The sequence below is a fragment of the Saccopteryx bilineata genome, chromosome 4, assembly GCF_036850765.1.
Source record: "Saccopteryx bilineata isolate mSacBil1 chromosome 4, mSacBil1_pri_phased_curated, whole genome shotgun sequence".
Taxonomy (NCBI): domain Eukaryota; kingdom Metazoa; phylum Chordata; class Mammalia; order Chiroptera; family Emballonuridae; genus Saccopteryx; species Saccopteryx bilineata.
Window position 1 is genome coordinate 160,191,727 of NC_089493.1, and position 26,710 is coordinate 160,218,436.

Sequence of the window (26,710 nt, forward strand, 5' to 3'; positions counted from 1 at the left end):
GAAGTGGATTGACATGAGGCATCCATTCCACCACCCTCCTCCTAGTGTACCTTCCTGTATACAGATGGGGATAAGACAAAGACTACGTCTCAGATCCCCTTACAACTGAAGTCTGATGCAAGAAGATCCTACCAGTTAGATGCCTTTGTGCAACATTTGGAAGGCAGAAATGAGGTGGAGATTATCTTCCTGCTGCCTTGGCAACAACCCTGGCAATGGTAAGCATGGCTGTAACACTGTGGACTTTTCCATGTCTGAGGTAGTGTCCAGTCACTAGTTTTGTAGGTATTAAGAGGCAGTTGTGGCATGCTGTGGTGACTGAGCAATTGCTATTCAAGGAGGTAGCATGATCAGTGACAAGCTTCAGGAGTGACTGGAGCTTGTGGGAAGGTTGAAGGATATTGAACACTTACTATCTGTAAGGCACTGTACAGGGCTTTTTTTTTAAATGTAGCAATTATATTATTTAACGTAATCTGTGATGAAGAAATTGTTCTATTTTGTGCTGACCAATGTGGTAGCCACTAGCCATTAGTTACATGTGGCTATTGAGCATTTGAAATGTGGCTAGTATGACTGAAGAACTAATTTTTAAATTTTAATTAATGTTCATTTAAATTAGCAACATATGACTAGCAGAGATCAGATTGGACAGCACAGCTCTGATAATTTTTAGTTGTCTGAGGTCTTGCTGTGGTGTAATTAGGACAATAATGAGGGGGTGGTTTGGACTTGAGCAGACCTATCTCATCACACTTTCTGTAACTTACCTTTGCAGCTGCTTCTCTCTGACCCTGGCCCCAACCTTGAACATTTCAGCTGCCTCTGCTGTCCAGCCATTGGTTAACACCACCCCTGTGAACCTTGTCACAACTCCTGTACAATTGTCCCCCACAGTTGGGGTCTACTATCATCAGTTCACAATTTTAAGGGAGCTAGTAATAGAGCCGGGAGTGTATGAGGAAGCAGAAGCCATAATGGTCCAGGCTCGTACCCTCTCAGACTCAGCCACTGGATGCTGGCACTTGCGATGCCACTCAGCCCCTTTGCCCACCGTGGGCTTGGCACAGTCTGGGAGCCTGCTCCCCAAAGTGCTACCGCATGTCACTTGTCAGCTCAGAGCCACTGGGGTTTGTCCTCTTGGGGTCTCCTTTTCTGAGCTGCCTGCATAATCACTTTTCTTGGCGCAGATAAAAGCAGGTGGTGGAGGTTGGCAGGGCTGTGCAGTGGGGACTTGTGGCACTGGGATGTCAGGGCCTCCTGAAGCAGGCTGCTCATCTCTGAGCCCCTGCTTGGGGCCCCATGGGTGGCTTGGCAGAGCTGAGGAGTTGTATGTGATGGGGAGCAACCTGTGGTTGGTGAGGGCAGGGATCCTGGCAGAGGCCGGCCAAACATTTGCCCACGTAGAGGTTTCAAGTGTATGGTTTAGGGGATGTGCCTGAACTAATCCTGTTATTAGCTGGATTGTCTCTTCAAACTGAGAGCCAGCTTCCGTGGGTCCCCTGTGAAATGCTCAGTCGGGAGTCAGGATGACAGGCCGCACCCGAGGCGTGTGCCTAGTATCAGTGAGCCTTCTGCCTGCATGAGCCAGACTGGCTTCTGCTCCTGGCCCTTCCACCAGTTCATGCTTTCCTTCATCCATAGAGAAGTCCCTGGGCACTAGGTGGGCCTCAGGCCTGGAGCTGGATGCTAAGGACCGAAGGTGAACTGAACCAGGTGCAGTCTCACAGAGATGGGGACAAATGTTGCAAGATGGTAAAACCACAGTAGATACAGAGAGATGGGGACATTCAGGATAAAAGGTTGAGATGGGTCTGGAGAGGTGGGTGGGACCGACAGTCGTGGACAGCCTTGAGGGTCCTGCTAAGGAAGTCATGAGTGGATAAGATTTGAGCAGAGACTCGAAGGAGGTGAATATGTTATCCATGTAGACAGGAGCAGGGGCGTCCCTGATGGAGAGAAGCACTGAAGCAGAAAACCTAAAGCAGGAATGTGTCTGCTGTGTTGGAGAAAATGCTGGAGGCCAGTGGCCTGGAGTGGAAGGGTCACCGTGGGGAGCAGCAGACGGACGGGGTAGAGGGTAGGCAGAGGGGGAGAGAGCAGTGGATCTGGGTTCTCACCCTAATACCTTGGGCTCTCAGGGGCGTCATGGATAGAGTTGATGGGGTTTCTGAGCTTGAATGGAAAAAAAATGACACCTTTATTTTTATTAACTTTTAACTGGAATTCAACCTACCTGTCTTTTATGGTTATAGGCAAATCCCTGCAGGAGTAGAGAGTCAGCTGTCCCTTTGTCAACAGTGGAAATTACAGATATTTTTCTTACGTGTTAAAGCTATTCCAGATATCTTGAAATATTCCTGCTTCTCAGTAGTTCAAAATTACAGTAGCCACAAGATCTTATGATTTAATGCACACAACATCACTGTCTCACAGTTTTTTTCAATTAACCATTTCAATGTAATTGGCTTCATTTGTCATGCCATGTGACTTTTATGCATGTCTAACATTTCTCAAAACAGAGTCCTTTGGCGTCAGCACATTGCCAGCGTCTACAGCACAAAGACAGTGGCAAAGCTCTGGTGTGGGGTCTGAGAGTTCACCTGAAAAATTTTGAGTAGAATGAGGAGCCATTGCAGACTTTTGAACCTAGACCTGTGATCTGATTTACATTTAAAAAACTTTTTTTTTTAAGTGAGAGGAGGGGAGATAGAAACGTACTCCTGCATGCATTCAAACCGGGATCCACCTGACAACCCCCCAAATGGGGACAATGCTTGAACCAATCGAGCCATCCTCAGCACCTGAGGCCAGTGCTTGGACCAACGGAGCCATCCTGAGCACTTGGGGCTGTTGCTCGAACCAATTGAGCTACTGGCTGCTAGAGGGGAAGAGAGAGAAGAGGGAGAGGGAGGGAGAGAAAAGCAGATGGTCGCTTCTCCTGTGTGCCCTGACCGGGAATTGAACCCAGGACGTCCATATGCCAGACCAATGCTCTATCCACTGAGCCAGTGGGCCAGGGCCCATTGTGGATATTCCATTGTGCCAAGACTGGCAGATGTGAGGTGAGGCTGTTACAGTGATGAGAGTTAGAGAGGGCTCAGACCAGCACAATGACAGTGAAGGTTGTGAGAAAGGGGTGAGTCTGTGTGTATTCTGAAGGGAAGACAGTAGGAATTGCTGCTGGGTTGGATGTGGTATGAGAGAGAGAAATAGAAGGGGTGGGGGAGAGAGAGAGAGAGAGAGAGAGAGAGAGAGAGAGAGAGAGACATCAAGGATGACTGGCTGCAGTGGTCTAGCTGCTCTATGAATTGGGGTGGCCGCTGCTCAAGGTTTCATGGAGGAGATGCTGTTTGAGCTGGATACACAAGGTGGTTGGCTGGTGATGCCATGAGTTTTGCAGAGATTGTACGCATCTCATCTGTCTACACTGGCAGCTCTGGAAGCTTGCCTAGGACCCATCGCAGGTCCTCATGGCACATCAGTCCACGGCTGGAGTGAAGGTGGAGAGTCCACATGGTTTCTCAGGCTTCTGGCTTCAGTCCTAGGAGGATGGCTTCAGTCCTAGGAAGATGGCTTTGCCGTGACTGAGATCCTACCACTCAGGGCAGAACAGAGGGCAGAAGGCATCTGGTGATTTTGAAGCCTGAGGCTGGAAAGGCATCAGCCTGTGCAGAGAGTAAGGGAAGCTTGCTTCGGCTCCTTGGTTCTGTTTAGCTGGGGTGGCTGATTGATGGCTGTGGGTTTAATAACTTGGTAAGCCAGGGCTTCTCCATGCAGGATGAATTTGGTTGAGATGTAAATATTTTATATCAGAGTATTAACTGCTTATTAAAAGTGCATTGAGATTTATATGTTATGTGAATATAACTATGGACATCACAGAGAGGTAATTTGCTCTCTGGAATCATCTCTAACAGAGCTGTTAATCCGGAAATGTGTGTCCTGCAGTCAGCTGGCCTTCGGTAGAGCATTTGATTTGTCTGATTAAGCAGAAGTTTAACACAAGTATAAATGCTGCTGAACAGGCAGCTCCATTTTCTGGACCCCCCACATGCAGATCACATGGAGCCACCAAGCCCTGACTCGGCTCCTCTGAGATAAAAGAGAGAGAGCTATGGCTGCAGGTGTTTGCGGTCTGCGGTGTGTGTGTGTGTGTGTGTGTGTGTGTGTGTGTGTGTGTGTGTGTGTGTGTGTGTTTGGGGGCTGGTGGTTGGGGCAGCCTCTCTCCTCCACTCAAGTCCAGAGTCTGACTGCCCAGGTGAGGGGAGCACAGCTGGTGCCGCAGCAGGAGGGCTGTGCTTGTTGACCCCTTCTTACTGTGGCCTGGAGAGAGAGGCACGACACTGGGAACAGTTTGGAGTCTGATGTGGGTAAGTGATTAAAGGACAGGGTTTTTTGAGCTGAACATCTAGAACTTTCTGTGTATGAAATATGTGTTTGGTACAAAACCTTGAGCAGGTGACCTGTGGGAAAACAAATATTCCTTGAATGTGCAGAGGATGTTGAAGTTAGGGAGCACTGGGAGTAAATCCTTCCTTCCTTCCTTCCTTCCTTCCTTCCTTCCTTCCTTCCTTCCTTCCTTCCTTCCTTCCTTTCTTCCTTCCTTCCTTCCTTCCTTCCTTCCTTCCTTCCATCCACCCTTCCTTCCGTCCATCTTGCCTTCCATCCATCTTTCTTTCCATCCATCCTTTCTTCTATCTTTCCTTCCTTCCTTCCTTCCTTCCTTCCTTCCTTCCTTCCTTCCTTCCTTCCTTCCTTCCTTCCTTCCTTCCATCCACCCTTCCTTCCATCCATCTTGCCTTCCATCCATCTTTCCTTCCATCCATCCTTCCTTCCATTCTATCCTTCGTTCCATCTGTCCTTTCATTCTATCTATCCTTCCATCCTATCTATCCTTCCATCCATCCTTCCTTCCATCCATCCTTCCTTCCATCCATCTTGCCTTCCATCCATATTTCTTTCCATCCATCCTTCCATCCATTCTTCTATCCTTCCTTCCTTTCTTCTTTCCTCCCTCCTTTCCTTCCTCCCTCCCCTCCCTCCCTCCCTCCATCCATCCTCCTTCCATCCTTTCTTCTACCCATCTATCCTTCCTTCTATCCTTCCTTCCTTTCTTCCTTCCTCCCTCCTTCCCTTCCTCCCTCCCCTCCCTCCCTCCCTCCATCCATCCTCCTTCCATCCTTTCTTCTACCCATCTGTCCTTCCTTCCATCCTTTCATCCTTCCATCCTTCCATCTTTCCATCCATCCATCCATCCATCCATCCATCCATCCATCCATCCAATGTACTGAGTGCCAGGCATTGGGGATACAGCAGTGAAAGAAATAAAGTCTGCCTGCATGGAGCTTAGATTCTACTGAGGAAATCAAGTATCAGAAAAATAAACAAACATCATGTATCCAGAGATCAGGCTACACACAAGAGTAGTCTTATCAACCAAGTCAAAATGATTTCTGTATCCTTTTCTGTTGTTTACTTTTTATTTTAAAATAGATACACATGTAGACATGTCTTAGTGTATCCTTAACATCATATCTTGGCTTTCTGGAAAATGGGCAGCTCCTGGCTCTCTAGCTAGCTCAGAAGTGTCCTTTTATTATTCTTCATGGAAATATCTCCATGTTTCACTGTGTCCTATATTCTCTGATTCAGAAGGCAAGAGAGTATGTAACATACTTTTCTGGTAACTCCAGGCTGTTGTCATGCTTGTTAAGGGCTGTGATCTAGGGATAGTCTCTGGGAGTTGGGCCACCGTTTGCCCCACACTAAATGGTCCCCAGGGCTATACTTTCTGGCCCTTGGGTCTGTCTTTATAGTTTCCTCTCTCTTCCCTGCTGGCAGGCTGCCCTCCTCGCTCTTGCTCTGTTACCCTTTCTTCATACCCAGAAACCTACAGCACTCACAGCAACAACCCAATGTCCGCTCATGTTTTCAAGAGGGAAGGCTAGTGAGCAAACTGACAAGCATCTGCATCATTTTACCTTGATGTTCCAAGAATGGCTGTCGGTAAAGTCTTGGGCTGTGAACCGAGGCACATCCATATTAAGAGTTGAGGGACTTCTCCTGGCCAAGAAAGCTGTGAAATTGGCACTGTGGGTGGCTCAGGGGATGTTTTCTGGGAGGGAGCTGGTGAACAGGCGGCTCTGGAGGAGTAGAGGGTCTGCAGAACCTCAGGGCATCACCTGCTTCTGTTGTACTGTGGTCCCAGCACTGTCGAAGGGACCCGTTTCTGCTGTGATGGAGCCCCTAGCAAATGGTCCTCCCACTTTTCTGGGGCATTTAAACCTGTGCTGTCCAAGACAGTGGCCACTAGCCACAGGAGGTTTTTGAATAATTAAAATATGACTGGTGGCACCGAGGAGGTGAATTTTCAATATTTAAAATTTTTAATCAATTTAAATTTAATTTTAAAAACTAGAGTAGCCTGACAGCAAGGAAGAGAGAGAGAATTATAAAAAGCAGAGCAGATCCAGGGACTCAAAAAGTTATTAGAAAACTTCTAAGGATTTTTGGAACAACTTAGGGATGTAAATTTACTTTTTATAACTGTAAAATTTATAAGACCTAAATAGTGATCAAGCATTTCTGAGGAAAATCTAGCATCTGAATTGATATGTGCTGTCAGTATAAAATAACCACTAGAGTTCAAAGACATAATATTAAAACAAGAATGTAAAATGTCCCACTAGTGATTTTTAAAAATATTAATTACCTGTTGAAATCATATTTGGGGTACGTATAGTTAAATAAACTGTATTATTGAAATTAGTTTCACCTGTTTCTGTTTACTTAAAATGTAGCCTCTAGAATACTAAAAATTATGTATGAGATTTGCTTTATAGTTCTATTGGACGGCACCTATCTAGACCCTTCTCTGACCCTTGTTCAGGTCTGAGTTGTTACATAATTTGATGGGGTTGAGCATACCGATTATTGGGCACTTATGTGTGCCAGACTCTGCCAAGACCTGTATGGTTTCGGTCCTCCCAAGGGTCATCAGAGGTAGACAGTATTATTTAAAATATAAGGACACTAAGACATTTATAAAATATAAAACTTTAAAAATATATGGATATTGAATCTCAGAGTGGTGAAGTAACTCACTCAAGGTCACACAGCTAATATGGAGCAGAGCTGGAAGCCTAGAGTTTCATATGCCTGGCTTAGCCACTTGTCCTGGTCACTGTGCCACATTGCCCCATTCCAACCCTTTGAATTCAATGCCCATCTTGCAGCTCAGTATCCCAGAGCAGGATCTGTAAGTGACACAAGGACCATAAGGATCCGAAAATGTGCCCCTGGGTTTTCCTCGGGGGGTCACTTTGGAGAGGAGGTGAGCCCTGGCATACCAGGTGCACACTGCCACCCTGCTCTGAGGGGTGACAGGGCACGGAGGGCAGTCTTCAATTCTAGCAGTTTAACTGAAGACCACATCCCAGCTGCAGCCTTGTCCCGTTGGTGGCAGTATTTTTACACTGTGAGCTGTCATCTTTATTTCACTGATGAACAAACAGAGCCTCAGGTGGGTGAGAGGACTTCTCCAAGATCACAGTCAGAGCTGGGGCTCTGGTTCCGAGTGGAGAGTTCTCTCTACTAACTGAATCTGGCTCCAAGCAGAGGTAAGGTGGAAGTTCACATAGGGCTTGTACTTTAGGGGAAGTCCCAGAATATCCCCTTCGTGGCGCCTGAAGTCATTGCCTGTCACAGTGCCAAAAATGCTCCCATTAGGACACTATTTCCTTTGGACAGGTCAACCTTTGAGTGAGTGGGTTTCTGAGAAGGTCCCCTTCTGAATGGGCAGAGGGCAGTGGTGATGTAGCAGGGTGGCAAGTGGGTAAGACGGGCTGCTTAGGGTGGGAAAGGAGGCAGGAGGTGAGTGGGTCACCCCCCGACCCACGTTTGGCTTTCACTGTGCCATTCCTGAGGCTGGAGACCTCTTTCCTGGAGCCCCCTGATTTTCTTTGGATGCCTGAGAACAGATGGCTGCTAGGTCAGACTTCCTTGGAGAAAACAGGTCCTGGGCTTGCCTGGATCTTATCTCTGGGCTCACGTTGCTTTTGGAACCCTGGGCTGCGTCCTGACACTCCCATTCACTCCCGTGGGATTGGAGGTGGTTGTTTCACCTCCCCAGACCTCAGTGTCCTCATCTATCACACTGGGCTTTCCCTTACAGGGTGAGGGTGAGCACAGAGCTGGTGAGACGCCCGGCGCCTGGCGACACAGTCACGTGGCTCCATGGCAAGAAGCACCCGTTGTTCTTTGGGACCCGTTGTTCTATCTTCCCATGGGAAACGGGGGAGGGGGGGGAGGGAGATAAAGCTGCAGCCAGGAGCAGGGGTCCCAAGCCTGAAACGCAGGAAGCAGGGCCACGGAATTCTCTCTGGGTACCAGTTTCATGCCCAGTCCAGGTGTTTTAGTTTCCTCACATAAGATCTGGTGGCACCACCAGGATTACAGAGATTGCTTCTGCTGAGTGAGAGAGAAGAGACCCTAATGGGAAAGTATATTCCTAGTGTTGCCTTCATGCAAAATTAGTTTCTCAAGGGGCTGGCTTGCTCTTCTAGACAGCTTTCTTGAAAGTATCAGGCAGGGGCCAAGGAGGGATTTTTTTTGGGGGGGGGGTCTACTCAAAGTCACTAAAGCAGCCTGGTCTCCCAGAAGGGATGACAAATTCTGGATTGTGTAAATACTTTCTGCCCAGGGCCAGTGCCCGAGGCCCAGAGCAGCCCACGCGGCGTCCCGGGACTCATAGCCAGCCCTGTGAGAGAGGCAGATGCTGATGACCACCTGTGTCCAGTTGGTGCTGAGCACAGCTTCCATCCTTCCCCTTTCTGCATGGTCACTGGGCATCAGAGGTCCTTTCCTGGCAACGACCAGGGGTCTGCTTAGGCAGAAGGCATATCCAGGCCCATTTGTGCCCCCCAACCCCTACCCCAGATTGCTGTTGCATCAAGTTAGGACCCATCTTGAGAATAAAACTGTACCCAGCAACTGAGCAGAGAGGCCGCTCCGCTTTCTGACCTGAGGTCCAGGTAAGGGAGAGGGTGGGCAGATGAGAGGGAATGGTGCTGAGCCTGTGGGCCCTTTAAGAAGCTGGCCTCCTGGATGGTCTGGAGATGGTAAGCCCAGGCAGCTCCCTGGGTCTGCCCATGGTCACGGCGACAAGCAGTAAAGCCTGGCTCCTTCTGCCTTTGAACTGAGCGCTCTGTCTGTCTCTCGCCTGGGAGCCCTTTTCAGCTGTCAGTTCCCAGGGATTAGATGCATGTTTAGGCTGGATGAACTCATGAATGAAAATATTTTGCTTTGAGGTTTCAGCAGAGGAGCCCTTCATGGCAGGCCCCCCTTTCTCGCCTCTCCTTCACCTAGCACCTCCCACCAGGCCCACCCTAACGGCTGGTGCTGGGGCTGGGGCCCTTCTCTTAGCACCCACGTTGCCCCGTGATAGTTTGGAAGGCTCATTGTGCTGTGATGAAACCAAATGAGCAACAGCCTCTGGGCCAGGTGAGCACTTTTTCCCTGATCCACAGTATCATCTTTAGCACAGGGGCAACCCCAGGCTCTTCCCTTGTGAGCAAAGGCACTCTGGGCGGGAGGACCTGACCCTGGGTTTGTGTATTCACCCAGCTTTGATTCTGGGCCATGGGCTTTGAGGATAGTGGGTTAAGTGGTTGGAGAACTGAGTCAGTCCTGTCACCTTGGAAGTGTGGTATCATGGAAGAGGCAGAACATCAGTGTTCAAGTCTCAGCTCAGCCTCTTAGTTGTGTGACCTTGAGAAAGTCACGTAACTGTTTCATGTCCCCAGTTTACAGGTAAGGACACTGGCATTCCCAGTCTCCTTGCTGAGCTGCTCTGAGGGTTGTTACGTGTGAGGTGCCAACCTTTGTGCCCGGTGTTGGGTCAGCATTGCATCACTGTCCATTTCCTCCCTGTTGTTGGGCTTGACTGGGCCAACACCTACTGCATGTCTGCTCTGCTCCACATTTATGGAATGAGGAAGACCCAGGGAAGTGCTTACAGGGCCTCAGTGTGATGGATGAAGTCATCAACTTCTAAATGAATTCATGCTGCAATTAATAGACTAATGCTCTTGCTGGCTGGGTTACACCCATGGCCAGTTCCACCGTATCATCTTCATCCTCACACGGCTTTGGGGCTCCCTGGAGCCTGTGGTCAGTGGCAGTTCTCCAGAGGGCAGTTGTCTGCTACTTCCTGCTGCAGGAGGTTGCTGGGGCCTTCTTGGAAAGGGCATAAGCTGGTGGCTGTTAGGACTCTGCTCCGGGGTGCAATGAGTTACATTGCTTGGTGAATAGATTCACTTGAGGATCAAAACGAGCCTTAGGCTGCTGACCTAGCTCCGCGGGGTGGGGAGTGGAAGTGCACGCATGAACCTAGGTGGATGCCAGTGCCAACTCCTGCGTGTGTGTTGTGTTTGGGGGTGGGGCTGGAAATACTACGGGGCTTGTCCTATCTTGACTCCTGATCAGTGGCTCTATCACTGAATAATTGGTTTGCAAGTATTATTCTACATAAGTACAATATATTAAACTTAAGAAAAACCGGAACAAATATATTTGAATAGAGGTAACCACTGTTAACATTTTGGAATCTTACAGGGTTTTTTTCTAACCAAACAGTAAGACCCTTTTTTTTTTGTAACAGAGACAGAGGGACAGATAGGGACAGACAGGAAGGGAAAGAGATGAGAAGCTTCAATTCTTTGTTGCAGCTCTTTAGTCTCCTTAGTTATTAATTGATTGCTTTCTTATATGTGCCTTGACTGGGGGCTACAGCAGAGCGAGTGACCCCTTGCTCAAGCCAGCAACCATGGGGTCATGTCTATGATCCCACACTCAAGCCAGATGAGCCTGCGCTCAAGCTGGCAACCTCGGGGTTTCGAACCTGGGTCCTCTGTATCCCAGTCTGAGGCTCTGTCCACTGCGCCACTGCCTGGTCAGGCAAGACCCATTTTTTCAAACTTGTTTTCACTTAGCAACATATCATGGAGAATGTTGTATATATACCTCAATATGTCATGGTGGTCTTTCACATTCTATACCATTGTTGGTGAGGGCTGCACCGTGGCCCATGTGGGAATGTACTTGAGCTTTTGAAACCAGTCTCTTATATTTGATTATATAGATTACCTCTGAGTGTCAGCCTTCATCAACCACACTGTAATGGACATCCTTGTACGAGCGTCATTCATATAATTGTAGCACATATGCCTAGAAGTTGAATTTCTGAAAAAGTATGTTTTTTCAGGCTTCTGAGACCTTTTGCTAAGTTGCCTTTGCTTAGTTTAAATCTCTCCTCTGCTTTACTAGAGAAAAAATAAATATCTTGTTGTTTTAATTTGCGTATTTGAATTACTTGAGACAGTAAGTCTATTTTTTTTTTGGTAGACAGTGTGTCCATAAAGTCATAGTGCACTTTTGACTGGTCACAGGAAAGCAACAAAAGATGATAGAAATGTGAAATCTGCACCAAATAAAAGGAAAACCTTCCCAGTTTCTGTAGGATGATGTGGCAGCATGTGCGCACGCGCAGATGATGACGTAACACTGTGTATACAGCGGAGCAGCCCACAGCCATGCCAGTCGAGATGTGGATGGTACAGAGGAAAGTTCAGTGTGTTCTGTGGCTCACTAAATTCGAATCCGTGACTAAAGTGCAACGTGAATATCGGCGCGTTTATAACAAAGTGCCACCACATAGGAATAACATTACTCGGTGGGATAAGCAGTTGAAGGAAACAGGCAGTTTGGTGGAGAATCCCCATTCTGGTAGGCCATCAGTCAGTGACGAGTCTGTAGTGTAGAGGCTATACGGCAGGGGTCCCCAAACTACGGCCCGCGGGCCACATGCGGCCCCCTGAGGCCATTTATCCGGCCCCGCTGCACTTCCAGAAGGGGCACCTCTTTCATTGGTGGTCAGTGAGAGGAGCATAGTTCCCATTGAAATACTGGTCAGTTGGTTGATTTAAATTTACTTGTTCTTTATTTTAAATATTGTATTTGTTCTCGTTTTGTTTTTTTTACTTTAAAATAAGATCTGTGCAGTGTGCATAGGGATTTGTTCATAGTTTTTTTTATAGTCTGGCCCTCCAATGGTCTGAGGGACAGTGAACTGGCCCCCTGTGTAAAAAGTTTGGGGACCCCTGCTATACGGGATAGCTACCTAAGGAGCCCTAAAAAATCTGTGCGTGAGCCCACATCGAACTGCACTGAATAGGTATGAAACTGGGAGAGTTTTCCTTTTATTTGGTGCAGATTTCACATTTCGATCGTCTTTTGTTGCTTTCCTGTGACCAGTCAAAAGTGCACCATGACTTTACGGACACACTGTATTACTGGCCACTTATATTTATTATTGTCTGAATTAGCTGTCTACATAATTTTCTCATTTCTCATTAAATCCTTTCCTGTTGATAATTTATAAGAGCTCTTTATATATTAAGGATAATGTTTCATATATTTTTGAGTTTTGAATATTCAATATTTACCAAACTTATTCATCTACTTACTCATTCATTATTTATATATTCAGTAATTTAGAACTGCTTGAGAAATTGTGGACTTTATTGGGGATGGATGTGAGGTAGAGAATTAGCCCTTGCATGTCCCTTATGTCCAAGGAGCTCACAGTTCGTGGAGTAATCAAATCTGGTCCTAACCAGGTGGGCGAGGAAGATGGGGAAGGAAAGGTTAGTGTGGGCACATTAGAGCATAAGGGTGTCCTGGAGGTGGCACTGGGAATTGGGTTTTAAAGGTGTAGGCTTCAGGTGTGGGGTGGGGAGGGCACTCTAGGTGAGGCAGACGGCTGAAGCATGAAGGTGGGACTGAGAATAGCCTCATGATTGGACTAGGATTGTGACTGGCCAAACACAAATTTGTTCACTGTGGAGGGAATAGCACCCCTGTTGAAGGAGGAGTAGGAATGAGATGGGAAGGGGAGTCTTCCCTTTTCTCTCTGGGTCCATGTAGGACTGAGCCAAGCGGAAGAAAAACAGTCCTTTCCCACTTCTGCATACATTCCCGGGATCTGGCTAGAAGTTTCTAGAGGAATTCCTACAGTGAAGGGGGCCAGTATGAGGTGTGCTCTCCTGGGTCAAAAGCCACTTTGGGTCCCTGTAAGGTCTATGAGTGTGCTGAGTCCATTTTAAAGATGAGGAATTGAGGTCCAAGAAAGCAAAGGGACCCAGTGTGAGGGCCTCAGGGCTGTGGCCTAGGAGAGGCTAAGGCATTTAGGGTGATGTGAGGTGCCCACTGGCCTCGGGCTTGCTCTGGTTTGCTGGGGCACGAAGGAAAGGACTGGGCTGGTTGTACGAAGAGCACGGTGACAACTGGCCATGCAGACGGGCTCACTCTGCAAAATCAGGGCAGGTAGCCCGGGACTTCCTCAAGGCCAAGGCCCCTCCCAGGGAGATTGGTCAGCTGCGGGTAAGCAGGGTGTCCAGGCTGGGCACACAGGCATCGTGGGGACTGTGACACGGAATCTGCAATGTGCACTGACTGTGGACAGCACTGCTGGAGGGCCCAGCAGGCACTGGAGGAGCAGGAGGCAGTGGGCCTGGTCTTGTTCGGCCATAGTATAGTTAGGCTAGGAGATGGGATGGCCCCTTCAGTCCAGAGGTCAGGAAGTGATGTCTGAGGATGTGGGGGTTGTGGGTTGTTCGTTCAGTTGGTGTTTATCAAGCTGGGGTGAAGAGGCTAAAGCAGCCTCTGCCCTAGGGGTCACAATCCTGTGAGGATGGCTGGCCCGATGGGGGTGGTGACCTGATGACCGCTCTGACCACAGACACAGAGCACGGTGGGGGCAGAGGAGGGTGGCATCACAGAATGCTCCCAGAAGGAAACCACATCTGTGTTGAGGCCTAAAGGAGAAGTAGGGATTAGGTGGAAAAGGGAAAGGAGGCCATGTGTGAGGGCCCAGAGTGTCTGGTGGTGTGGTGGGATGTCAGAGGCTGGCTGGGGGTGGCCTCTGGCAGTCCTGGAAGGCTTCCTGGGGGAGGGGAGGATGCACAGGGGTGGCCCAGGGAACCAGGCAAGGTGGCACTGAAGAAGGGGGTATTGCCCCTTCTATAGTGCTATTGGTGGTGTCATGGAGCTACCCTCCGCAGGTGGGTGTGGCAGATGGGGAGAGGAGAGCCTTCTCTACTCTGATTATATCAATACAATCCTGTTGTGTAATGAGTCTCTCAAAGGCTAGAAGAAACATTTCTCTGGATTCAAAAGTTGATGCTGTGACCTTTGCCCCCCACCCTTGCCAGGAGGGCCTGAGGGCTCTAGGGAAGGTGGAGCCAGAGGTGCCCTTGCAACCCCCCCTCCCGCCTCCCGGGAAACTTCAGCTCAGGGAGGAGCAGGTCCCTGCTTTTTGAAGGCCAACTCCCACTGTCTCCCTCCCTATCGCCTCCGGGTGGACAGCCAGACTTCTCACCCAGGCACGCAGGCCCTTTGAAGAAGGCCGACACTTGTGTTGCCAGCTGCATGCCCAAATCTCTGCCTATGGCTCCCCGCACACACAGGTCCACGTCCTGGGCCTGTGGCTCTTTCTGCACACCCATCTGACTGCCTCCCCTCCCATGCCATGGAAACTGATGCTCTCATCTTCACACTTTTGCCTGTCCTGCTTTCTCTACCAGATCTCCATCTCATTTATTTACTCATCCTTCCAGGTAGACAAAGACCACCTCCTCCCAGAAGCCTCCCTAGCTTTCCTAGCCCTGTTAGGCAGAGCACAGCTATCTTGGCTGGTGGATGTCACCACCCCATTGTCACCCTTATAGTTGACCTGGCTCTGCCAGCACAGAACCACTAGACAAGGGGCTCATCCAGGCAGTCTGTTCCTCCCCGGCGTGTCCTCTTTGAGGTTTGGCCCTTGCCCACTGTGAGGGCTCCGGACTCTGTTTGCTGAGACGAGGGAGGTGGGGTCAGGAGGCAGTATTTCCTCAAGTACTGGCAGCTGCTGCTTAGTGGGCACCTGCCCACCCCCTGTTCTAGAGTAAAGTGCTTGTGGAGTAAGAGCCAGGGGCAGTGGGAAGTGGTTTGGAGTGTAGGCTTGGGCAAGGCCCCTCTCTGTTCTTGCATGCTCGGTAATCTTGGGCAAGTTATTTAACCTTTCAGAACCTCGGTTTCCTCATCTGTCTAATGGGGACAAAAATATGCTTCAGGGGTGCAGTGAGCATTCAGAGGTAATGGTATGTAACCCTCACAGCCCCAAGACCCAGGTCTCTACGTAGTCATCCAGGTAGAAATAATGAGAAAGCTGTCCCTTTATTGTCCTTTAAAGGAAAATTGACAGTTGGGAGTCCCTGTCCTGTCCTTAGCAGAACACGCGAGCCCCTGTAACCTGCTATAGTTCCCTCCCACACCCAGCCTTGCCTCTCTCCTTGCCCCTCCTGCCCAGCTCTCTGTGACGTAGATGGGCCCACCCTCCATGTCAGCCTTCTCCAGTCTCATCCTTCCTCTGTGCTGGTTCTGTGTCACGAAGGGGCTGGCACAGGCTGGCAGAAGTAGAAGTCTCTTAAAGCGGATGGAGTGGGGCACTTCCATGGGGACGGCTGAGCCATCTCAGATGCTCCAGGTCCTGGCCCATCGTTAATGCTCAGTGGACGTAAGGCTTGATTTCAAGAAATGTTCATGGAGTACCTATTATATGCCAGGCACCACATTTGATTTTAATCTCTAAGAAACTGAGGGAGGTGGTGTTAGCGCCACTGGACAGGATGAGACAACTGAAGCTCAGAGCACGCACACTGACCCAGGCTGTCACCGCCATGGATGATGGTTAGGTGTCAGCTGGGTGCCAGGCTGAGTGGGGGGCTCTGCAGGGTAGGGGAACCCCTTGAAGTCCTACCCTCTCTCCTGGGTGACCATTTGGATGAGCAGAGAACAGGGTGGAGGCAGGTGATGGGCAGATCCTAAATGTGCAGGATTAAATATTTACATTAGGCAAAGATGAGGGTTAAGTGCCCCAGGGGCAGGCAAGGGAGGAAACTGCTGCTGGGCCAACCCCATACAGCTACTAGAGAGCTGGAGGGGCGGAACCACCTTTGGGGGCTAAGAGGAACCAGTGAGAGGCCAGGGCCAGAGTGGGAGTCTGGGGCTGCATCTCTGGTGAGATGTGTGTATGTGGGGGGGGGGAGGAATGTGGGAGTCACATAGTTTTGTGTAATTAGGTCGGCTCCTCTGCAGAGGCTGCAATTAGCTACAGCCAGGAGACAGGACTTCCTGCAGCCAAGGTCACTTCTGCACCTGGGGCGGCTTACCTGGGCTCCTGCTGTCCCAGACTGGGGCCCCTATGTAGTTTCCGGCAGAGAAAGCTAGGAGGCAGGTGGGGCTGTTGGGACTCCAGGGTCAGGGCTCCCACCTCACAGCAGGAGGAGAGAATGGTCCAGGCCCTCCTCCTGCCACTCAGCCCTATTTATATCTTTTCTGAGGCCCAGCTGGAAGGGGCTGCTGCTTCCTCTCCTCACCTTTCAGGGGACTGTTTTTGAGCTTTTCTCACTCTTGCTGCCCATGAGTAACACTGTCAGTGTCCTGGAGGTAATCAGCACCCATTACTGGTCAGTGAATGCTGTGAATGCCTTGTATGCCTCGTATGCCTCCTTCCATGGGAAGCTCAGTGGCAGGATTAGTTTGAGAATTTGGCTTTTTCTTTTGAGGAGCCCAGCCTATCCTGCCTTAGTAAAAAATATTAAAAATGGGATGATGAATGCTGTCACTTTTTCTTTCTTTTTTTTCCCCTTAAAGTGAGAAGCAGGGAGGCAGAGAGACAGACTCCCACATGTGTCTCAACCAGGATCCACCTGGCAAGCCCCTATGGGGGATGCTCTGCCCATCTGGGGCCATTGCTCTGTTGCTCAGCAACCAAGCTATTTTAGTGCTTGAGGACGAGGCCATGGAGCCATCCTCAGCACCCAGGGCCAACTTGCTCTAACAAAACCATGGCTGCTGTAGGGGGAAAGAGAGAGAGGGAGAGAGAAGGAAGAGAGGGTGGGATGGAGAGGCAGATGGGTGCTTCTCCTGTGTGCCCTGACCAGGAATCAAACCTGGGACATCCATATGCTGGGTTGATGCTCTACCACTGAACCAACCTGCCAGGGCCTGTTTTGTTTTTTAAATTGGGTTTATTGTGGTGATGCTGGTCAAAGTTATACAGGTTTCAGGTGCACAATTCCACAACACATCATCTGTACACTGTATTATGTGTTCACTCACCCCTGCCCCCAAGTCAGGTCTCCATCCATCACCATTTATCTCCCCTCCACCCTCCTCCACTTCCTCCCCCCACCCCACCACATTGTTTCTTTTTAGTATCCAGGGAGTATTACTTTGTTATTGTTGCTGACAGAATCAGGTGAATAGTCTCTATCTTTGTGTTCTTTACCAGCCCCGCCTGTATTTCTTTCTAAAATTGTGAGAGAGTAGATGTGAATTGAAAACTTGGAGGCAGGAGAGCAATTATTTCCATTTTGCTCTGCAGACAGGAAAAGCGGGACATTAGATAAGTGAGGTGTTTGCCCAGGGCCACATAAGAAAGCTGACAGTGACCCAGGGCCACCTATCTGCCAACTGCTCTTACATCTCAGCTGGGGTGGAACGGAGGGTTAGAACTGGCACTCAGGCTGGTGCCAGGCTGGGGCGGAGAAGGTGAGTTGCCTGGTGGCTGTTACGTGGTAGGGGAAGTCACTATGTTGTCCACTGCAGTCCCCAGAAAGGTAGCATTGCTCTGCAGTAGTCTGGAGCTCAGTCGTGAAAGGTTTAAGGGTCCAGCTTGGGGACAGGTAGCTGCCCTCCAAGGCCACTTGTCTCAAGACTGGACGGAGTACCTGGCTCCTCCCTCCTCGCTGTGCACCCCTGAGCTGTAAATGGTCTAAAAGTCCTTGGAGCTGAACCCTCATGCAGGCCTTTGCCTGGAGGAGTGAGGGGCAGTGAAGGTGCTGGCTGCTCTCGGCAACAGCGCCCGCTCCCTGGGGGTGAGGCCTGACCCCACCCCTGCTTCACAGGGCACAGGAGGGCTAGATGAGGCTCCGTGTGGTAAGTGGGAATTCCTTAGTATGTGCCTGTCTCCCAGTAATGTTCAATGGTGTTAGCGGTCATTATTACAATTTTGAACACTATTGCCAAAGACAAAGATGGCTCTCTGAGGTGACAGGCCTGGCCTGGTCTGGGGAGACACTGCGCATGAGTGGCAGCTGACAACAGCCTCCAGCCCCACCTCTCCTGCACGCTTGCGCCCCCTCAGAGGCCCACGTGGCCTCCAGTAGAAATGAAACTCCAGTGAATTCTCATTCTCTGCAGCGGTTATGTTCTAGAAAGTCTCCGCAAACAATGAATTAGCAAATACTGAACTATAGCTCCTGGGGAAATACAGGGTTTGGTGCCTGTGGGCCTCTGGTCACAATGTAGTCATCAACGGATTATATAAATTTGTCTGTGAGTCTCTTCTAAAAGATGTCTTCTTTTTAATGTACATATATGCATATAATATATAAAATATGTACTATATAATATGTATACATGCATATTATGTATTATATGCATACATATATGTATGATTAAGTATATATATATTTGATTCATTAACCTCAAAAGCACAGTTAACATGTAACAACACTGTATCTAACAGGTCTATTTTCTCTGGTGGGTGCATGGCAGCCTTATTGCACTTAAGAACACCAGACAGTGTTTCAGCATTGCACTAGGAGGCATTTTAAGCAGCAAAATCACCAACAAAAAGCACGGACGTGAAGAATGTGGCACCGCTTAGACAGTGGATAGAGCACTTGTTTGCTGTGTGGGAGCTGGAACAGGAAGGCAGAAAGTCGCTTTGTTTGACCTCAGCTGGGAAGGGCACGGCAGGAGACTCACATTTTTCCCTGCCCTGTGCGTGTCCACATGTGACCATGAAAGTGAGTTTTGACTTGTGGGGTTGCTAATAAATTTTAGGAGGTAGGTGAATTGCATATATGGAATCTGTGAATAATGAGGATTGGGGTGTATGTAGCTGATCCAAGCTTCTGGCCCAGCCCAGCTGTCAGGGGCTGCTTGAAATTGGGAGGTGGCAGCAGGGCCCTGGAGCCACAGGGAACATGGAGAGAAGGGCAGTCCCCAGATGACCCCAAGAGCAGCTGCTGGCCTGGCCCTGAGCAGAAGGAAGCCTTGGGCTGAGCTGTAGGGTTTTGTCCTGGCGTCCTGATGGGTCCTCCACGCACTGCACTTTAGCTGTTTACAGCGATGTGTTTATGTGGACGGGTGGGCTATATTTATTTTTATTTTTGGACATATTTTGAACATATAAGTGAGAAGAAACTTATCTTTGCAGGATTTTCACTTTTTATTCACCTTCTATATCCTATACCCATAGGTCCCGCAGAGATGAAAATCTCACTGGAGGTGGTTGTATGTTTGGTTGGGAGCCCGAACATCTGTGTAGATGGAAGGGAGGAAGGGTGTGAATAAGAATCCTAAGTAGGGAATTCCCCAGGCTTGGCTCAAGGGGGAGAGTGAGGGAGGGTGGAGAATAGGGCTAGAAAGGAACAGCCCCCCACTCCCATCTCCTAGGCTTTTCTGAAGACTTATCTGCTGAGTTTGAGATCATGGAGGGTCCCTGGACTCCACTGACCTCAGATTCAGACGGTGAGGCCCAAAGAAGGGCCAGTCACTGCATAGCAGAGCTGGGGCCTCCAGACCAGGGGTCCCCAAACTTTTTACACATGGGGCCAGTTCACTGTCCCTCAGACCATTGGAGGGCCAGACTATAAAAAAAACTATGAACAAATCCCTATGCACACTGCACATATCTTATTTTAAAGTAAAACAAACAAACAAACAAAAAAACCCGAGAACAAGTAAATTTAAATCAACAAACTGACCAGTATTTCAATGGGAACTATGGGCCTGCATTTGGCTAATGAAATGGTCAATGTCTGGTTCCATATTTGTCACTGCTAGCTGTAACAAGTGATAACGACGCACTTCCAGAGTCCTGACCCATGCATCCCGCGTCACCGGAAGTAGTACTGTATGTGAGCGACACCACGCTTTGCAGCCCCGCCACATACAGTACTCCAGAAGCACAGGATGCATCTGCTCACTGACCACCAATGAAAGAGGTGCCCCTTCCGGAAGTGCGGCGGGCCGGATAAATGGCCTCAGGGGGCTGCATGCGGCCCGCGGGCTATAGTTTGGGGACCCCTGCTCTAGACCCTCAGCCCAGTGCTCTCTCCACATCAGCACAGTGTCTGCATGTGGTAAATGACTTTGCTTCCTTCTCTTGTCAAGGACCGCCTTGAGTTCTGTGGAGAGAGAGGTTAGGAACTTGGGTTTTGAAGTCAACATTAGAATATAGGCTTATCACTCATACTGGCTGTGTGATGTGGGCTAGTAACTGTACCTCTGTGCCTCAGTATGTTCATTTTAAAGTGGGGATGACAGTATCTATTATTTAAGATTGCATTGAGGATTTAATTCATTAATTTTATAAGACATATAGACTAGCACCTGGCACAAAATTAGAGCTCTGTATGTTTGTTAAATTACTGTGTGATTTGGGGCAAATTACCCTTACTAAACCTCAATTTTATCATCTGAAAAATGGAAATAGATAATACCAAGTTTTCTTGTGTTGACTGAGCATGATTAGTAATTAGTTCCAAGATGCTTAGTGCTGAGTAAGCTTTTAAAAACTGTCAAATAGTTTTTATTATTGGTGGTATTATTACTTGGTAACCTTCTTCCAGCTCAACTGTCAGTCTCCTGACCTGATTCAGATGAGAGAACAGAAAAGATGGGCCAGGAGGACAGGAGATGACAGGGTTGCAAGTTTCCATGCAGACAGGGCCAGAGCTGGCCTCCAGTCCTCCTGCTGGCAAAGATCTTGAGACTAGCTGGGTGGACCATCCTGGGAATGAGCGGGGAGCTGTTGTCTGTCCTCTGAGCTGCACCCGCAGGGCCTCTGAGAAACTGCACTGATCAACAGTGGCTCCTTGGCTGAGTCTTCGGCCTGGGCATTTGTTTCTTGAGGGTGGCCCCTCCACCTGCCCAGGTGTCTGGGCAAACATCTGGCCAAGGGTACTGCCCAGAAGTGTCACTGCCATTTTGGGGGAAGCGGGTGCATGCACAAAACTCCCTTCTGAAGTTCCCCTGGAAAGCGCAGGGTGCACTTCACAGGAAGCGTCAGCACAATTTTCTAATCAAGTTGAAGTCTGTGGCCCGTAGTTAGAAACAATAAATGAAACGCAATTCGAGCCAGCACTTTGCCTGCGTCTCTGTTTCTGGAAGTGGGTGTGGGTGAGAAGCTGGTCTTTCTGAGGGAAGAACTTGACCCCCGACCCTGACCATTTAGCCCCCAGACCCAACATCAGCTTGCAGGGCGGGAACCTACGACTTGATTTTGGGTAATCATTCCAAATCCTGATTTTGATCTGTCGGGTCAAAGTCCACGCTTCTCTGTAAATCAATGCACACTATTTAGCCGACTCTTTGTTTTTTCTCCTTCCAGCTCCTTCTACCTACCATGCTTAGAGTTTAGTCTTGAGATCATTGTTTAACCAATATTAAACCATTCACATAGTTTAAGTGTTTACTTATGTGCTTTGAATCATAGCTTGCAGTAAGAACAAGTGATGCCCCTAATCTGCCTTCACTACACTCCCCAATACCCTAATTATGTAATTTAGAAAAGAACATTTCCTGACAGCAGTTTCTCAGTGCACAGCAACAAATGCCGACTGGGGACAGGACCAAACAACCTGGTAATAGCTAGCACATGGAGCCTGCTGCCTCAGTCCAGGCAGCCCTGGCTTTGGGCAGACGCCCGTCCATTTGGGTTAAGGCTTTCAAATGATGGCATATTAGTGCCAGTAGAAGCAATCCTACATGAAAAGAGCTGTAGCTAATAGCCCATCTCCAGTCGCTCTTAGTTTGCAGAATAGGTCGTCACTGCAAATTGTTACTGACTCAGACTGTCAGGAACAGATATCTCACCCAGCCGTGAGACTGACGCGGCCAAAGACGTGTCCAACAGGCCAAGGTTTAGACCAAGCTGTTCTTCACATCCTGGCCAATGCCGCATCTTATGCTGCAGAGGCTGGGCCTGAGTGTTCCTAATATTTTCTTATTGTTTTTTTTTTTTGGGGGGGGGTAGTTTAGAGACAAACATGCCAACTCAATCAAGCTAAGCGGTGTTTGAGGGGCGCTGGGTGTCAAGTTGTGTGGTTGGTGGAATCCAGGGTCTCAGGGTATATCTACACTGTCGTAGAGTCTGGTCAATGTGGCTAGTTGGGACAGGAGGGGTCGTAAATTCCTTTCTTCTTCCCAACCTGCCAGTGTCAATGAGTGAGCATCCCAAGGCCCCTGCCCCTTGTGACATGAGTCCAGCATGGCCTTCTCTGGCCACATGAGGCCCAAATGCTCACTGACACAGCTGCTTCTATAACAGAAATGGGAAACTACCTTTCTGCTCCCCTATCCCCATGGAGACCTTGGTCCAATAATATTCTGTTGCCATAGAAGCCTGATGGATGCCTTGGGAGTTCACCTGTTTCAGCATGTGGAGGCATTAGTATGCTGCGGGTCCCGGGACTGAGTCCAGCAGCTGTGGGCCAGCGCTGCCACATGGTCATCCTGCTGCCTGGGGCCTGCGCTCTTGAAGGTCTCAGGGGACGGCTAGGGGGTGACTGAGGAGCAAACTGAGTTGCAGAAATTTTAATTTGGCTGTGAGTCCCAAACCATGTGTTAGTCTTTCAAGAAGCACCAGTTGCTATGGTGATGGAAGCAGTGCCAATTGCAAGAGTTGTTTTTGTGGTTAGGGTGCTGGCCTTAGACAAAGAGATCGAGGCTGAGCTGACAGCCTCAGTTCTCCTCCCTTCAGAGGATTGGATGTTATCAAGATCTGACCTCAGGAGGAGGGGTCATAGCCACCTAAACTGGCTGTTTTGACCTCACATTATTTTGGGGGTCCAATGGCTTGGTCAGAAAGGAGCGATGACCTGCTGTTCCCAGTAAGAACTCACAGGTGGGCTTATCAGTGGAGGAGGGGCTTCACAGTTAGGGCAGCAACTAATAATTTAGAATTCCTCTTTTGTGGGGCAAACTCACGATACAGTGTTCTTATGGAAGCTTCTGCCACCCAGAGCCTGGCCATGGGCCCGTTGGAGTCTGCTCCTTCAGGCCACGTTTTGGTTTGGGTCTCAAATATTAGCTCCTCCAAAAATTTTCCTAAGTGACAGAATGGAGGCCTTCTCTGTAGCTAGGTGCTCGTGTAGCTCGTTAACTCTCCAAGTGTTTTACAAATATTTATCCACCTTAGGTCATTTGCAATCCTAACCCCTGTCATCCCACCTCAAGGTTGTCCCCCTTCAGCCCGGTTGCCCAAAATGAAGTCAGAAGCCTTGGCCTGGGAGTTCCACGCTGGCGGATTTTGAAAAGCGTGCCCGAATGGTTTGTTTATTTCTCTGGTCTGTCCTTCTTCGAGTTCCAGAATGTGTCAGGACTTCCCAGTCCAGACATGCAAAGCCCTTTGCCCTCCCCTCCAGAGGTGAGAGTATTTTACTTATGAATTCATCTTAGATCACTTCTAAAATCACTTCAAATCAAATTAATACTCCCTCTCTGAGATTTTGTCAAAGCATCAAAATAAAGAGGGCATGAGCTCAGAGGGAGGTGTTTGAAGACAGGTAACCGGTTCCCTTCGACTCTTTCCCGGCTGCCCCGGACGAGGGGAGAAGCCCATGGTGTTTTGCTTTCCGAGATCCCTGAAGTGCATCTGTTTCCTGATAAAGAGGCAGGCCCCTGGGATCCAGAGGCCTAGGTCCTTTTCCAGGGGAACTGTGCTGAATGTCAGCGGTGTTTTCCTCAAGACTCACCCAGATGATTCCTGGGCTTCTGCCCCTCCCGTTTCCCCCGGCAACCCACCGCCCTGAGTTGCATCAGGGTTGCTGGCCTCAAAGTGGCCGAACCTGAATTTGCCTCAGCCCCTCGTCTCAGAACTTCTGACTAATGAAGGCTGACCCCTGGTGAATTGTCAGAAGCCAGGCTTGCCTGCACTAAGACTGTTCTGCTGATAAGATAGGCTTTTGTGTATAGCAGGCAGGAGGGTAGCAGCTTCAATATAGTCTGTATCAAGGTGTTACTAATCCTTTGGCTAATGTTTGCCAAATAAATAGCCTCATTAGGAAGGGCTATAAAAGTCTGATAAGATTCTTCTAATTATCCCCAAAGCACAAATACTTGGGGTTTCAGTTTAGCATAATAGCAGAAGTTGAAAAAAGACAGGAGAACGAGTGAGTGTGAATATTTTTAAACAATGGCTTCCACCTTCCTCAATCCTAAAGCAGCCACATTGAGCATTCCATGTTTTGCTCCTGCAGAAGCAACAAATTGGGGAGCAGAAGGAAAAAAAAGGACAATGACACATTTTAGGTTACTATTTCACCTTTACAAATCAATATACAATCCATTAAAGCTACATTTTTCCATGAATGATAAATGTAATTACCTCTCTCTTGCCATAAAAATGTGTCCTTATTAAATGTAAATATTTAAAAATGATTGAAATATATTTGAAGGGCACTTTATAGCTTGATTTTATGCGCTGACATCTGGGTTGCCTTTCCTAAAACACTATTTCTTGGAGAGTTATTAAATTAGTATTTTGAAAGGACCAACACTGGATTTGTCCCTTGTTTCGATTTTAATTCCATACATATTTAGATTTACTGGGAACTCGGAGAGGGTTTGCATTGGGCTGATACACTGACTGTTTGTGGGGCTTGTACACATTGAAGCCGGGATGTTATTTCTAGAGAGAATCTTTAAATATTTGGGAACCACATCTCTACATTTATTTTGTACCCCTGCAAAGTATAAGAGAAGAAGAATCAAGATCCCAAGATTCCTGGCTATAAATGTTTTATTTTCCAATTCTGCTTCTGAGCAGGAAGATTGTTTTAAATATTTACTTTACTTTTAATTGTGCATAATTTCAAATAGCAAATACCCAGTCATGTATTTTTTTTTCGAGATTTGTCGGAGGTTATTTAGCTGAACTCTGAGAAATACACATTGTGATCATTTTCTTTTTCAGCTTCATTCCTTTAAAAATTCTCATTTTTCATTGTTTCACTCCATGCCTATTTTTTTGGAAAGGTGAGACTGTCCAGTTCTGTGTTTGAGAGAGTTCCAGAGACTGATAGAAAATGTAGTATTTGAAAGTACAAGCTTCAATACCTAATTCCAGATGGCAAAAGGCCCTTGCCCCAAAATGTGAAAGAATTCAAGATTTGGTGGCTCAAATATTTTTTCACGATAAACAAGTAGTTCTGGGGTGGCTGCACCCCTGAGATCCACATAGGAGAGCAGCCATCCAAGCGAGCCATGCCGTTGCCCTTCAAACCCACTTGACTCTTTTCTTTCACTACGTTCAATCCTTGAGATGTGTGAAGATGTTATGATAGGCAGTGGGTCAAGTGATCTGCACATGTAGCTTTTTATACATTTTTCTTTGCAGAGGAAAATTTTTCTTCCAATCCATTCCCCCAAATAAATGGTTTGTAAAAACAAAAGTCTGTTTGTTTAGAAAGAAACCGTGTTATAACAACCTCTTTTCTCTGAGTTCTGCCTGAGAAAAGAAATTGACCTATCGTTAGCGATTTCCCTCCTGATAAGCCCTTAAAAAATAAAGTTCTCTCTTGGGAGAAAATAAACATCAGTGAGGTATAGGCGTTTGTAACGAGGTGACCTTTATTCACTTGTCCAATGGAACTGTTTAAACTTTGTTGTCCTATCTCTCCTCTGACCATTTTTCTTTCTTTATAATTCTGTTCAAGCAAATTTCTGAAACATCAGCATTTTAGAAATTTGTTGGTTGTAATTACATAGCTACTTCTTGAATGAGCAAATATGCCATTTTTTTTCTCTTAAGTGAAGTAGAAATTTTAGAAAGGCTTTGAAATTTATTATTATTATTTTTTTTTGCCAAAACTCTTGGCAAAACGTGAGGGTTTGGGGGTATTTTCACAGTGCCACTGAAGGTGAGCAGTGAAAGGGGGGACACGCGGCGATCAGCAGTCAGTGAGTTGAGACTTTTTTAGGAGGCATTATTTTCTTCCGTGAATGCCTTTGTAGATTCCATCAACCTTCTGACATCAAAGAGCGTGCAATTAATAACGGGCATCTGGAGGGCTGATCACATGCTTCCAATGTGAAAGCGGGGAACGGCAGGAGAGTCGGCCGCGGTCAGGTATTAGCTTGCAATCAGTTCTAAACAACAGCAAGGAAATTCTCTTTTGTGCCTCTGCTCTTAGAAATGCCAAGGTTCCCACACAAAAGGTTCCCATCGATGCTCTCCTTCTGGTGGTTGAGAGAATAACAAATGATCTCTAGACCTACAGTGTCAGCACTGATTCGTATTACCTTAATGTCTTCACTAAATTCAAACCCAGTATTGTGTGAACTTGTCCCTTGCAGCCCAACATGGACATGGGGTGACAGGCAGCTGCTTTTATTATTTGAGTCTAAGTTAATCGTCCCAATTTTTCCCCTTTATTTGTGTGCATTTTCCAAAATAAACACATATTTTCTAGTACTAGGGTAACAGACACCATCTGCTTATGTCCTGACTGCTTATTTATTTCCTGTTTTATGGTAGCCTGTTTGTCTTTTCCAAAGCAATATAGGTTCCCCAAACCCAAGTAATGTAAGA

The 26,710-nt window shown here is 48.0% G+C and overlaps 1 long non-coding RNA gene across 2 annotated transcripts in view; it reads left to right on the forward strand.

Annotated features, from left to right (window-relative positions):
* The first annotated feature begins 4,201 nt into the window (after window positions 1-4,201).
* Window positions 4,202-26,710, forward strand: part of LOC136333411 (uncharacterized) — a 157,563-nt gene continuing 135,054 nt past the window's right edge. For both annotated transcript variants that reach the window (XR_010731029.1, XR_010731030.1), the window contains exon 1: window positions 4,202-4,373. This is a non-coding gene — a long non-coding RNA (uncharacterized lncRNA). The remainder of the gene's footprint in view (window positions 4,374-26,710) is intronic.